Source organism: Alosa sapidissima, chromosome 17, assembly GCF_018492685.1.
Source record: "Alosa sapidissima isolate fAloSap1 chromosome 17, fAloSap1.pri, whole genome shotgun sequence".
In the NCBI taxonomy this organism is placed as follows: Eukaryota; Metazoa; Chordata; class Actinopteri; order Clupeiformes; family Clupeidae; genus Alosa; species Alosa sapidissima.
In genome coordinates this window covers 18,594,890-18,608,791 of record NC_055973.1, presented here as the reverse complement: position 1 = coordinate 18,608,791, position 13,902 = coordinate 18,594,890, and the positions used below count along the sequence as shown (strand labels likewise).

General features: G+C 42.0%; 1 protein-coding gene across 5 annotated transcripts in view; it reads left to right on the top strand.

The window, feature by feature from the left end:
* Positions 1 to 13,902, top strand: part of LOC121688002 (partitioning defective 3 homolog) — a 291,825-nt gene that overhangs the window by 71,852 nt on the left and 206,071 nt on the right. The window contains exon 3 of one of the 5 annotated variants that reach the window (XM_042067285.1): positions 1,138 to 1,584. The exons of the other annotated variants lie outside the window; for them this stretch is intronic. The gene's annotated coding sequence lies outside the window, so the exon portion shown is untranslated. The remainder of the gene's footprint in view (positions 1 to 1,137; positions 1,585 to 13,902) is intronic. 5 annotated transcript variants of the gene reach the window in all.

The window sequence follows — 13,902 nt, the reverse complement described above, 5'->3', positions numbered from 1 at the left end:
AATAGGCACATAAATTACCATTTATGGCTCATAATCCTTCATGTATTTACCACCATGCACCAATTAAAAAGGCCTGAACACCCCTCCTGGGATTCACACATCCCAAGTCCCCTGACACCCTCCCCCTATGCAATGCCAAGAGACCCCCATTAGCAGCCCACCTGACCTGCTGACCATGCGTAAGTCAGGGGTCGCCTCATAAACTGTCAGAGGGGATTAGCGGGAAGGGAGCACTTCCAGATGTGGCATTGTGTCACATAATAGCAGAAAGAGCTTCCGCTTACCACGGAAGCAAGGGCCCTGAATGGTCAGGTTAGCTGGACGAGGTTTGAGAGGGAACACCAGTCACCAGTCAGGCCCCTTAAATTATGGTGTCTGAATCTGCGTTGGTTGTGGTGGTTCTGTTAATTTAATGTGGCTATTATCTCTGGATAGTTTAGCATTGAGTTCAGAGATGCAGAGTGCTGAAATGACCAAATACATTCTTTATAGACAAGGAAAGATGTAAAGCTCCTTGTGGTATTGGTTAAGGATTTTCCACAGCAGCCAGTTTTCTCGCGGTCACATGCAAGTGCTAATACACAACAACCTAGCCTAATCAATATAACACAACAGGGTGCAGCACACGACAACAAAGCACAACCGGCTGGTGACAGCCACAACACCGGCTGCATGTTCTACCCAGAAGCTCTAAAGGCACTTGTTCATGGTATGTCAATATGCGCTGTCAGTAGCCAACAACTAGATATAACATACAGGGGTCCATTTTTGCTTTTATTGAACAGGCAGTTATCACAAGGTTTGGTTGATTGCTGTGACATTTAAGTGATATTCAGAAGATTATAAAACTCCTTTTACACGTTGGCATTTCAGATGCAGGCAGGAGGAAGATGTTAATTAATATAGAAAGGAATATCATGACTGTCCACACACCTTATCGGTATTGTTGCTTAATTTAATCTGTAAGGAGAGCTAAAACTGTACTGTTAGGGAAATTTTAGTAGGTAAATAGATATTTATTTCATTCTTACAGCTACAAGAGAAAACAGATGTTGTAAGACAAAACTGGGACTCTTCTGCGCTCTGTTATCTCTGAATAGAGTTGTTTCAACACATATGTTTTTTACTCTGTTGAAGACGCTGTGTGTCAACTTATCTGTGTGGTCTGGGTCTTCCTTTGGGTTCAGTCATCAGAAGTGGCCCATCGTGCATTGATGATTCTATCATCCTTTTCCATGAGCTTTGAGGGGCTAGAGCGCAAGTTATATCCTTTTAGTAAAGTTTCAACACAGTTGTGTACCTCAGAACATGCTATTTACATGTAGTTTATTTAAACTAAATAACAGAGGTGGCCTTCTGCCAACACAATGAAACCAATGCCAACCAAATGCATGTCTTTTTGCCACTACTCACCAAGCATTGTATTTGTTTAAGAGTTATTTTCCCTACACATCATTACCAATGTCAAGTCCCCCCCCTAGATCACTGCCTGGAACATATCACATGCGCAGCCAAAGCCTGTGCCTTTTGCCAGCTGTGTCGCAACTTCATCTTATGGCCCAGGAGTAGTGGGTCAGTGCATGGGTTTGTATTCCTTTACTTATACTTATTTTCCCAGTAAAGCTAATGCCAGGCATAGACTGCCAAAACATTTTATTTATCGGGATTACGTGGGGAATTATTCAGCAAATTCTGTCTGTTTGCTGTCTGTTTTCCACTAACAGCCAGTGTAAAGGAAAAAAAAACATTCAAGTTGCCAGACTGCACTGGGGTTTAAGCTACCACTTGGGTCATAAAAGAAAAATAAATATTGCTGGTAAGTGTTTTTTTGTATGGAGAGTAGAAAAATGTGTGTAAACTCCCCATATAGTCCTTCAATGCAAGTATTGCTTTTGGACTGGGGCAGCTTTGTGGACACAGTTTTAATGAGGTGATTGTTTTGACTTGCATTGCATCCATTTGTCTGGGCATTGTTTGAAGATCTGTCAGTTGGTGTTAGCCTTGCCTTAAGAAGAATGCTCAAGGCTTGGTCAATGTCTCTGCTTGTAAACACCACTTAAACACAACTCGATCGTTGCTTAGCGTTGCTTTAATGGGTTCTGTGGCGTTTCTCTCCTGTTCCTTCTCCTAGAGGAGTGAACCTTCCCCCACATATCCAGTTGCCTATAGTCTTACAGACTCTACATATGAATAATGTATAGACCACTAGTAATGACCTCGCTCTCCATCCAGAAAGATCATTTGGTAGTTGATTACTTTCCACATAAATCAGTTAATTAGTCAATCAATAGTCCTCATTACTATGTTATGCATTTAAGCTTGTGTACTCTGTCTTTGAAGAAGTGTATGAGTAATTTAATCCCCACTGACAGATGGCACAGAGTTGAATAGGAACTTTTGAATAGGAGTGTGATATGTCATATGATGTAAAGTGTGTTTGCTGTCACTTACACGTAGCCTCACATCTTCATTCTTTTTAAGTGGACTGCCATCGCCATCCCTCTTCGGGTTTGCCTTGTTTTCATGTGAGGTTTCCGTTGACTCTTTGAGTGAGTGTAAATCCTCCCATGGCATGTTGGCCCCCTTGTGGTAACCTCACAACCATTAAAACTGTGAATCATGGTCTCGAAAATGTAGAAAGCCGGTGGAAAGGCAACAGAATGTTTTCAGATTTTTTTTTCTGTGCAAATGTAAGTGACAGATCAAAGCGCTTTTGTGAAGGGGTGCTGTGTCGGCGTATCCTTTACCATCCCTTTGTTACTTTTGATCGGCATTGGTGGCTGGCGGTGGTGTGCTTTGTTGCTGCGCTAATGAGCATTCTGAAGTGCGCCAAACACCTCCACACTGAAGGGGGCGACGATGGGAATGTTGAGAAAGGTGCTATGGTAAAACCGCTGGCGCCGGCGTCACGCAGCGACAATCTGGTAAAGGCGGGGCCCGGGCAGCGGATCAGAGTGGCACTCATGTGCCACCTCTCTTCCCATGGGAGCCTTAAACAGAGAGGAAAAAACACTGTTAATCACCAGTCACTCATTAATGTGTATCGTTCTATGCGCAAACAGCTGTTCCTTCAAGTTTTAAAACGAGTTTTGTAAAAGTAAGTAATGTTCTGCCTCTGACTCAAAAAAGTATTTTGTATGACATAAAATATATAATATATATATATAACTACATCCTCAAGCTACAATGCTAGCATTTAAGTGCTAGCATAGAAGGTGCAGTGCTTGAAACTGCTATTCGAAGCCTCTTCCTGCTGTTAGGGATAAACTTCCTGACCCATAATTGTTAACACACATCTGGAATTAGGCCTGAATGGCTGTTCAGGTGTTAATTGGTTTGAGGGGCTGCAAATAAGCCCTCCCAGATACGAGCATTACTTAGCCTGGCTTTTGTCACCCATAAATAGCATTGTGGTTGTCAGAGCTGATTTTGGTCTGCTCTGTCGTACACTGTCCATAGTGCTTCATTGGCTCTACTTTCAACAGCAGGGGACTTCCTGAGTCCCATCAATTTTCTCTGGTCACAACTAATTCATAGAAGTCTTTCGATAAATTTGCTGTTACTCTGTTCTTCACTGCCTCAACATTCAGCCCAGTGCTGTTTTACGAATGCTTAATGGCATTATTGAAAGTCTAAGGCTTTCATGGCCCTCAGGGGAGCAGGTCGTCTGATGAATGAAAAAAAAAAAAAATGGAATTGGGCTGGGAGCTGGCCTTGTTTGTGTCAGCTCCTTTGACAAAGTGAGACCAGTTGGTCTTCATTTCCCATTAGTCAGACAAGGGAAACAAAGCTAATAGTAGAAACTCTACAAAGACTTTAGCAACAGGCGAGTGAGTTGGGGTAATTACTGGATGCAAAGTGTCTTGACTTTCCATTCCTTTACTGTGACTTGAGAGATTAAGCAGGTGTCTCTGGCCCTATATATATATATATAGGGCCATATATATAATTGCTCATGTTTGTTCAGTTGTATAGTTGTACCAGAATATGGCCTCATCATCTCACCATAATGATGTTTTCATTCCTTCATTCTTGAGGAATTTTTATTGGGTGTTTTTCCTGCATGTAATGAGTTTGTATAAATCGGTCATTAATTCCTTGTCACTAATTGCAAATCAGTGGAAGTACTGAGATACAGAAAATAGAGCAATAGTTCTTTAATTGGCCAGAGCGGTATGCTTTCTAAAGGTTTTGAGAAAGAGTCTGAGTGGCATTACCATGTGTTACCAGGGTATGGCCACAGTTTTGGGGGGTGAGAGTGTCTGGATGTTCTCATTAGTGCCGAGATCTGGACTCTCTCATTTACAGATGGGAGTAGCAGAGTTGTTTGTGGCTTTGTGAAATCTGCAGACTTTCAGTGTTGCCTCTGGATCTCATGTCAGTCCTCACACTGCTCTCAAAGAATGAGGGCAGCACCGATGAAGCCCAACTTCAAAAGGTCAGCATTTTCCCCTCTTAAGTGCCTCTTTAGCTTCAGATCAGACCCCTCAAATCATCAGTACTTCACCTTCCATTTAGGACTGGATTTGTCCAGTGAAATTGTTTAGTTTAGTTAGTCCTCTTTTTTGTATGAAACACAAAGTCAACGATAGGTACACAGTATACCTAGGGACACTTCCCACATTGTTAGTATACAACATTACTTCTCTTAAAGTAAGCTTCTCTCAGTTGCCTTGCCATTTCAATCATGGTCATGTAAAAAAGGCATACATTTTCATCCTACTTTGGCTCTGAGTGATTTCCCCCTTTTTAAACAAGTGTCATGCAAGTCCAGGGCACAAACCACAGTGTTTTAGTTTGCCCAAATCCCCTGATTATGTTTGGTAAGCACTGAGGCTTACACGGCCCTCTGAGAAGAAGGGATTAGCCCATGCGGGAGCTTTGTGCTACACCTCTCTCTTTCTTTTTCGCTCCTTTTCTCAGTTTCGGTGGTGGCAGAGACTGCGATGGCAGCTTTCGCTTTGATGTGCCAAGGCTCTTTTTTTTGCCCTACAGACACTGTTCAGTGTCCACCTGCTGCGGGAGCCAACACGTTGCTCCGCTGTGCTCGCTGACAGCAGGGGGTTGATATTTTGGTGGCTGCGTGGGCTGGGAGGTGCCTACACTATGCTCTTTACGTTGTTCTATCTCTGTTTCTCTCTCACTGTCTGTGGCAACCTGCTGTGTCTCTGGCGCAGTATGGCATGAAAGAGTTCAATGATGCTATGCTGGTCGAAGCCAGATATTTAGGCATCCTACGCTCATGGCTTTTAGTGTTGCAATGCTTGTGTTTTGTGTTGCAATGCACGTTCAGCTCTACAGTATATCTGCAAACACGTCTCTGCGTTGTCAAGCATCCTCCTCTTCTTCTTTACCATGGATAGGTTGAATTTAGAGACCCATGCAATGATTTAGTGAAAAGGCTAATTTGTTTGTCTAAGTTAAAGACTTTTTGAAGTGTTGAAATGTTGAAAGGCTGACTTTGTGAGAAATATTTCACAGCTTTTTTTTTTTTGTCAGCCAGTTCTTTAGAACTGACAGTGAGAAGTTTTGAACTCTACTTGGTATTCTTATGCATTCTCATGCTTACTGCTCATACTATATGTTTTTTGTATTATATTCTATTTTTCTTTTAGAGTTCAGGGTCAAATTGTGGTTGTAGAGTTTGGAGGAGAAGTTAATGGAGATGGGTGCTTCTTCAAGAGGCGTTTGGCAGCTTGGTATCTCACACAAGCAGTCAGCATTCGAGTCTTTGTCTGTGAGACTATACATACAGCATCTATCATATAAATATCTAAAAAACTGTAAAGCACTTCATTCTCTTAACATCTTAATGAAATGCATCCTTCACATGTTATGGCCAGATTCAGTTGTGCATATTAATGTTGCTGGAGAATGTAGCATTAACTAATTTATAGGGTGCTATTTTTTTCACATGGCATAAAATAACTGTCAATTCTTCTTGTTCTTGGCAGTTAGATGTTTTTACACAATAGCCAACATCCATTCACTACAAAACATGTCACACACACACACACACACACACACACACACACATATATACATGCTCACACAAGCACTTTGACTGTCAGTATGAGAGGACAGTAAAGTGGGCCCTGTGTGCCGTTGCGGGTGAACCTTGGCCCGGGGCAGTGCCCCTGCAGCGGGCAGACGGCAGTAAAGCTGTGGTGAGGTGGGCACCAGTCCAAGCTTGTCTGCACAAGTGCCAATTAGCGCTGATGAGGAGGCTGCGTACGACTCTAGACAGCTGCAGCATGCCAAAAGTGCTGGGACCTATTTCTTTACTCCTTTTTCCTCCTTTTAGGCCACACACACGCACACACATGCACACGCGCGCACACACACACACACACACACACACACACACACACACACACACACACACACACACAACCTCTGTGTGTGTGTGTGTGTGTGTGGGGGGGGGGGGGCAATTACAAATGCACACAGTTAGAAATCTCACACATTCAGAAATGTTTATCAAATGCACTTTTATGCTAATAAATGTACATTCACATATTTAACTAAGAAATATAGCTTCACGCTGTAGATGATTGGGAGCCTCGTCTAGTGGAGCCTTACAAGGTCGTGCCAAGGACTTATTCCCTACCACGTTTTAGGGTGTAACACCTAAACTCTTGACAGTGTCCTTGCTGGCAACCAGTGGCTGAATCAGATCTTGCCCAGACTGAAAAAAAAAGAATTGTGACCTCACATGTCGGCATCAACAGAGCCAATAATATTAGTACCAAGTGAAGTATTCCATGGTTCTCTTGAATTCCTTTGTAGGAAGCCAGTCAATGAAGAAGGAAGTGCATTACACAGCCTTGTTATCTCATTCTCTCCTTATCAGATGGGTAGATGAGGTCGCTAGGGACAAACTGTGGGTATGTGTTTTCTGTCAACTCCCCCTGAAGCTGAACATTAATAATTCCATAGCCCCACTCAATTAGTTCCATACTCTCCTCACAAGGACAAGTCCTCAGCTAGCCTCCCAAAAGCCAAATATTATTCCTTCCTCAAAATGGGGACCTCTTCATGGGAATCGGGCAGCCTTTAGACCATGTGTCACCAGCGCCTTCTATAAACACATTCACATCAGACTCCCAAGGTCATGAGAGAGAGAGGGGGAGAGCATTACTGACCTAGGGGCACGTTTGGGTCTGCCTGAACTGAGAAAGTGCCATCCATCACTGTTGTTTGATAAGGAGGGTCTTTAATTAGCCTTCTCCACCACATAGATTCAGGGCTCCTTCCTACTCACAAGCCTACACTGCTCCCCCTGTGAAGGAGAGGGAACATGGCGCCCAATGGCCCCCACTGTGCCCAAGCAAAAGATCCAGTAAGTCGATTTAGCAACAAATCAATAGCAGCCTAATGCTGAATAATTGGTGTTATTACAGTGCTGTCACACTCACTCCCAGGTTGAGAGTGCGCTTTCTGTGCTTGAAGAGGGATGTCCTCTTATGCCCTACTCGTAGCCTGACCAGAAACATTTTGATAATTAAAGATGTGAAAGAGTTGTGTGTGTATCCAAGCATGTGTTTGTGTATATGTTAATTGTTTATACATGTCCTAGAAGAACTGAACTGTTAAGGGTTGGAGTTGAAATGTTGTGTTCGGGGAGAGCTGCACTAGAGGGCACAAGCTGCATGTGTAAAATAGCAAAGTCAGGAGAGCAGTCTGCCTCAGTGAGTTGAAGCAGCTTCTCAAGTAGACTTCTCTGAACACTTTGAGGGACAGAGTGTGTGTGTTTTTTTTTGTTCTCAGATTTTCTGGAGATTGAAAATGGCATGAATTGGCCACATTGAAACTCTAGTCAGAAGAGAAGCATATTGAACTAAAAGTTTTAGTTGAGTTATTTTGCACTTCTAAACTTGTGCCATTCTCAGTTACTAGCAGTCAGATGCAGGGGACAGGAGAGGAAGAGAATGCTGAAAGAGCTGGACCAACTTAAAGTCTACCATGGTCTCCTAGAAATCTTGGAATAGATCACAAAACGTCTGTCTTACCTCTTCCTTTTCCCGTGATGTTTAACTGTACAGTAATACAGAATTTTGTTTTCTCATTTATCAGACCTTCATCCAACTTTTAAAAGCTGCATCATATCTGATTATTTTTGCCAGTGTCAGTTCAGTGTATTGAAGTGGTGTGTCCCCTTCCCCAGAACACCTCAGTGCATTTGGTTAGAGTTCCTGTCACCTCACACAACAAATCGAAACAAATGAATTCTCCCATGGCAGAAGAAACAAAAGACTTCACAAAAATCATCTCTGTGGCACTCTCTGCTATTTGCGTGTGTGTGTGCGAGCGAGCGTGCGCATGTGTGTTTGTGTGTATTTTGGATGGTGTGTGAGCTGTTCTGACTCAAGCTTCTATAAACGAACTTAGCACTAGTTCTATCCCCGTCTATGAAGTCACAGTGACATTCTCGCATTCTCATCCATTAATTACCCTATTCACTGCCATGATCTCTCTCCAAGCCTTTCTGTTAGAAGACTGTGTGAGAAGGGAGGGTGAGGGAGGCATGCCCACGAGGCATTGCTTCTGTAGTGTAAATGTGGAAAACACATTCATTTTTATCAAAACTCGTAGCTTGGTTTGGACAAAAAGACAGGAGCCTTGGCATGCCTCCTTCGCAGGCTTTTGATGAAGCGTCCAGTGGGGGCGAGTGGATTCGATTTGAGCAGGAGGTGATGTTAAAGGCAGAGACTCTGCTTTGTTGGAGCCCCAGCGGACCAGGGCTGGTCTGGCCTGCAGATGGCCGATAATGACAGGAGACTTCCCCCGAGGTTAGGCAAGCGCCAGACTGTCAGAACGGCACGCTGGTCTCTCTGGTATCCCCCCTGATATCTGTCTGTTTCTCTGTGTGTCGCTCGTGATTCCGCTCACCCTCCTCTGTGGTTGTGTTTATCTTGCGTTCCTCCTGGTGTGTGTGCTGTTCTAAATGAGTGATGCTGTGTATAAACGTATGAGGGGGGGCGCAGCTGGCTTGAGCAGTCATTGGCTGTCATATTGAATACTGTGTCTACATCTAGCTAAATAGTGATTATTATGCACTCTAAGACATGCTGCTTAAAATGCAAACACCGTAAGGCCCACTTTGTCATTTTAAATGCTGCCTGAAGTCTCCGATGTGTGATGTTTGCTATAATAATTGAAGGCCACAGTGTCCAGCATACCAATCAGCCCCCATTGAGGCTCAAGGCCATGGTGTCTCAAGGTGAAAAATCAGACAGTCTCAGGAGCTAATTGGGGTGGAGGGGAGGGAACAGTAAGTCTGAACTTCTTTGCGCTTTGCTGTTGCAGACCATCTGCTCAAATTTCAAGTTGAGGACTTACTGGCACTGATTGAGTGGTATTTACCACCCATTTGTCTTATTTAGGACCAGAAACTGTTGAAGTGCTCAAAGTATCACACATAATACACACACCATGCATACAGTAATACATTAACAACGGTAGGCTACTAATTCCAGCTCTAGTTGAAGGACATTCAGCTGTTGGTCACATCACAGTTTTTTTTCTTTGTCTCTCAAACAACAAAACATTACCTCTGTGCCTCTAGGTGAAGCTTTAGGACCTAGCTGGTCTCAAATTTCTGTTCTCATCAGAACAGGTGCAATGAGTAGAATTTGAGTTGTCTTGAATGCACCATTGCACCTATAGTGGAATTCTTTCATTGACTCGCATGCATATACCACCTGAGGGACAAGGTAGTATTGATTGTGAGTGAGTGCAGTCTGAAGCTAGTAGTTTAGCATGCTAACTTTAGTGGTTAACACAGAATGTAAGTGTTTAGTTTAGACATTACCGGTACATCAAAGTTATTTCTTTGCATTCTGTTGCTATTTCTAAGTCCTTTATGAATGTTTTACTAAAAATCTAATGTCACTTTAATGATCACACTGGTCTTGTCTGACTAGAGCTGTAAATATCTCTCTCTATATATAAATATATCTATATACAGCTCTGGTCTGACCTATTGACTGTTTGACGTTGGATACACATGGCAATTCGTAGCTGGTGGCCAAAATGTATGTTGGCTTGCATGCAAGGGCTTTGCTAATTTGTGATGCACATCAGTGTCAAGGACAGAGCGCACTGCCCCTGGACTATCATCTCCCCTGGTAGTCTTGCAAATGTCTGGGTAATACCATGATCACCAGGGAAACCAGAATTGCTTGAAGTTTTCTTTTCCTTCCTCTTTAATTTTTTCCTTCCCCCCCCCATACTTCTTTTTTCCCAGTAGTACCAAATCCCAGGATGAAGCTCTCAATTACCTTCCCTGGCTTTGTGCATACTGTGCCAATGAAGGATTGAAGGGCATGTCCTGCAGTTTAAAAAACACCTTAAGTACTATTTTTTTAATATGGGTTTTTCTAATGTTAGCATTTGATGAGTGGAATGCTAATTTATTCAGAACAATGGTTAACCATGAAAAGGAACTTGTTTTGGATTTGAAAAGAGAAGGGCAGAAATGGTGTTAGAGGATCTGAGTGGTGGTGAGGAAGGCCGTCAGTAGATGCGTGTTAATTTCACTGATTCTATCCTGTATGTTGTTTTCCTCAGCCTTTAAATGTCCAAATGTGCAGTTGATCTTTAATGGTTGGCTCATAATACCTTTGAATTAATTTCCCTCTGGCTCCTGCAGCTCAGGGGAACTTCAAAGGCAACAGCTATAAGTTGGCCAAGTGGGTTTCAAAGGATGAGTCCTTAATCTTGTTAAAGTTTCTTGCTTGTACATTTTTGTATCGGTGAATGGCTTCGTCGTTATCCTTTCAGATATATTTTTAGAGAGAGGAAGAAAAATAACCCTTGTGACATATTAAAGTCTAAGATCGGATTTTTTAAATAAATATTGAGAATCATGAGTTTTTAAGTGCTAAGTGCGAGTAATAATTATTTCGGTAATAGTGTGTCGGTGAGTCAGTTGTCCTATTCATCACCATTGAACTTGCATGCAGTTTAACTTTTGATGCAGTGGTACACCACACACACCATGACCTTAAGACATCTGGTCTCAGGTGGGAACCAGTTTTGTGCACTACCCCCCCCTTCAAGTCAAGGCATTACCCCTGAAATAAGCATTTGGGTCTAGAGGCAGAAGCACAGAACAGAAGATATCTGGAACAGGGTTTGGCCTTATTGTCTGAATATTTCAGGATGGCAATGAGGAGTGAAACAGCACTAAGCACTCAGGGAGAGCAGAACCACCCATTGCACAAATCAGAGATGGAAGATGATGAAATATTCACACACTGAAGTGTGAAAATGTAGGCTACTGAAGCAGGACTCTCCTGGATAGACATTTGAGGGCCATTGTGGTCAAAGCAGGAAGCGTTCCCCCCAAAAACCGGGATTATATTGCCCATGGTGATTGGCCAAGTTCATAAGGTGTGCATATTTATCATCTAAAGCTTGATATTGATGGATAGATCTGTAGCATCACCCATCTTTCTGGTGTCAAAACACTAATGGGCAAATTTATGAATATATGAGTGGATGGGTGCATGTCAGCAGGCATTTATTGTTTGAAGAAAGTGAGTATGACTAGATGGATTAGCATATGATAGCTAAATGGATGGGGACAAAGGCAAATGGATAACTGAATGTGTGATGACTAGATTGGGAGGGGTAGTGATGCAGTGTTGGCTATGTAGATAGATAGCTGAAGAATGTGTGGGTGGGCTGATGGTGTGTGGGATGGACAGAGAAAGGAATCAGTGGATAGATGGATGGTCTGCTGGTTGGGTTGACAGGTAGTTGAAAGACCTGTCATCATCATTCACAGAGCTAGATATTGTGGTGCTCGAGAAAATGAGGCTATAAGCAAAGTAAATCTGCAAGATTTCAAAGCACTGAGGCTTATGAAATATCAGTTGTGAAATATTAGGGCACCTGTGCCCTTGGGAGGAAATGGTGAGAAAGGCTGGGTTGAGAAAGGAAGCCTGAGTGAGTGAATGCATATAATTGTGTTTGGTTTGGTAAATGCTACACCCACAGGTAAATTCTGCCTGGCATTTTTTTTTAAAGAGACAAACCAAATCAATGGTAGCTTTCACCAAAAATGCAAAAATGGGTGGATTTATATGAATGCATACTGCAAGTATCCAAAGCTGAAGAAAATTATATTAATAAAAATTATATTAATAAAGAAGACACAGAACTCTCCAGAGTTTCAGGTCAGTTCCAGTTGTACTTTCCATACCGCTGTATACCCCGATGACAGACCAGGGGGGCTGTTTCACGCTCACCGTGGCTTTCTCTGCCCTACTCATGAAACTTTCATGATTTTTCCCCATGGATCTGTGGGCCCTTCAGAATGATGGGAGAAAATCTTACTTATATAAGAAAATTACGAGAGAGCCTCCAAATCCATCAACCATCTTACTAATATCAATAAAACATATTTTATAAAATATCAGTGAAAAATGTCATATTTTCATTTTTCATCTGTCACATCTGCCTTTCTGATGCATAGACACATTTGTGTTGGTATCCAACACAAATATTTTGCTGTTGAGTTTGGGGTTGAATTACTGAATACTAAGAACCACACTAAATTATTATGTAAACGCCATCCAGTCTAATGCCAGATGTGTTACACTCAAGTCAAGTCAAGTCAGTTTCATTTGTATAGCACATTTAACATGCACAGAGTGCAACCCAAAGCGTTCCACACACAAGACATTGACACATAAGACAAAAGATGCCGGACGGAGCGGCGCAGTCACCAGCGTACCTGTGACACCAAGACCTAAACAAACAAATTATAATATTTACCCATTTCGACACTCACACACTGAACTCAACACATAAGTTACATGTATATAGACTGATAAAGGAATCCAGTTGCAAAATTATTAATTGGCTTACTGCACTTCTGCTGATCCTGGGGTCTCTTCTCAGTCTCATACTTTTGAATGTAGAGCTGAAATTGTACAGTTGAGTTCATTTTACAATTCAACGTTTCAGGTCTTTGAAAAAAATGATAATAATAAAACTAACTTTTGGTGGACTTTTTCTGAAGCTCTTCCAAAAGCTTTGTCAGCTCTTATGTAAGTGATCAAGATTTGAGAGAAAAAATTGACTGTCCAAGCAGCCACATCTAATACTCCAAATATGTATGTGTGTGTCAACCTGAATCTAACACCAGACTCTATGCTGAGTAAGGAGCAGGAGTGTTGAGAAGCACAAAGCAGAATAGTTTAAATGAATTTCTAAAAGGAAAACGTCTGAGCATAAATATTGTGGGTGTACTCAATAGCAACAGAGGGTTGGAGAAAAAAACGTTTTAGTCCTAAGCTGTCATTTTCCTTACATTTTATATTACTCACAAAAACAGTGATCTCTTTGCAGCTTGTAGTGATGTTTCACTGAATCATACTACTGACTCTTGAATATTACCATGCTCAGTTTTAAAGTATCCTGTATCACGTACAGTAGCTGTTTTAATATTTAAAAGTCAGCCTTGCAGTATCTAAATCCTTTTAAGAGCCAGCACCTGGTGGTTAGATTAAATAGGTGAAATGAGACCATTGCAGTTATGGAAATTGTCAAAGTGGGATTACATAACATTCGGATGAATGGTTTGACATTACTACCCCTATTGGACAAGGCGAAAGGCCATACAGGACAGACTGACCCATGTAAACTTGTGAAAATGTGTGCATGAACCTTGCAGTTGTGTCAGAATACACACCATTTATTCACCATGAACTCAATTTATCATCAAAGGACATTTGCCACTTAAATGTGGTGTTTTTTCTCTGAATGTTTAAAAGTATTTTGGTGGCATACCAAACTGAAGGTAAAACAGTCGGCAATCAGTATTTGGACAAATGCTTGTGTGGTTTGTCACAGATTCTATTTGCCAGGTTAATAAGTGTGAATGCCATT